Below are 1,561 nucleotides of genomic sequence, written 5' to 3' on the forward strand. Positions count from 1 at the left end.
AACCTCAGGTTCAGTAATTTGCTAGAAGACTCACGGAACTCACTGAAAGCTATTATACTTACAGTCATGGGTTATTACAAGGAAAGGATACAAATTAGAATCATCCAAGGAAGAGATACATAGAGGAGAGTATGGGAAGATTCCAAATACAAAACTTGCTTTGTTCTCTCCCTTGGATTCAGGATGCATTTCCACCAAGTATCAATATGTAACAATACACACAGATTATTGCCAACCAGGAAGCTTGCCGAAGTTTTCAGAGTTTTTATTTGGGCTTTATAACATGAGCTTGATTAACTGTCCACATGGGTGATCTCAACCTCCAGGTGGACTAATACTCCATGACTTAAGCTCCCACCCTAAATCACATGGCTGATCTTTCTGGCTTGGGCGGTGTCTATATTAAGACTGTCAGGTGTGGTCAGTAACACTCTAAAATCTGGTATAGCTGGCCCTTGCCCTAAATGAAGACACTCTGATCAGATATGACAGAGATTACCTTCCAGAAGCCAAAGGCAAGTACCACCCCTTTTTTGGGGCGAGGTTAAATTCTCTACCACAGGTCTTTGCTGAGAGGTCATATTGAGCTGCAAGTGGCTTCTGTGGTGACTTCAGGAGTCAGCAACATGACAGGAGACAAGAACAAACTGACAGTAACCAGAGGGGAGGAGGAGGGGGATAATAGGGGAAAGAAGGGGAAGGGACCTCAAGGAACATGTATAAAGGACCCATGGACAAAACCAAAGGGTGATAATATTGAGGGTGGAAGGTCGGAGGTGGTGGTGGGTGGGGCAGGGGAAAGCACTAATGGGAAAATGGAGGCAACTGTACTTGAACAACAATAAAAAAAAAAAGAGAAAAAAAGCAAGAAAAAAATCATAAAAAAAGACCAAAATCAACTTCCAGACCCAGATTGCCCCTTTTGACATCTGCTTCCCCAACCAGAGCCAGACTAGCAACTGTTGGCAGAACTACCTAAACTTCCTCCGCTGTGAGAAGAAAAGTTGCTAAAGGTGATGTCTCCACTTGTGAATGGTACTGGCATGTGCACAAGTCTCTTTGCCCCATGTCCTGAGTGTCAGCCTGGGATGACACTGGCCAGAAGGCACACTTCCTGAGAAGATCTGAACTGGCTGCATCCTACCTGTCCTCTGTCCTCCATCCTTCTCCCAAGGAGGTTAAGGGAACCTGGATCCTGACCCGAGGATCCTGAATTATGGTTTAACTAGTAATAAATATTTGTTGTAAAACATAAAAAATTTTTTCTACCACACAGTCATTAATTTTGGAAAATTCTCAGCCATATAACTTCATATATTTCTTCTGTTCTCCCTTCTTTTCTGGTATTCCAATCATGCATTTATTACAAGTTTTGAAATTTCTGACAGTTCTTGAATATTCTGTTCTGCTCTTTGTTCTTTTATTCTCTTTGCATTTCAGTTTGGAATTTTCTAATGGCATATTTTCAAGCTCACTGACTCTTTCTGTAGCTATGTACAGCCTACTGATGAGTCCATCAAAGGTGTTCTTCATTTTTGTTCCATGTGTTTTATTTCTAACA

The 1,561-nt window shown here is 41.7% G+C and overlaps 1 pseudogene; it reads left to right on the forward strand.

The window, feature by feature from the left end:
• The first annotated feature begins 626 nt into the window (after nucleotides 1–626).
• On the forward strand, nucleotides 627–1,128 carry LOC119051314 (cytochrome c oxidase subunit 6B1-like; annotated as a pseudogene).
• Nucleotides 1,129–1,561: the final 433 nt, after the last annotated feature.

Source organism: Artibeus jamaicensis, unplaced genomic scaffold, assembly GCF_021234435.1.
Source record: "Artibeus jamaicensis isolate MK-2021 breed Jamaican fruit bat unplaced genomic scaffold, CSHL_Jam_final contig_468, whole genome shotgun sequence".
Taxonomy (NCBI): Eukaryota; Metazoa; Chordata; class Mammalia; order Chiroptera; family Phyllostomidae; genus Artibeus; species Artibeus jamaicensis.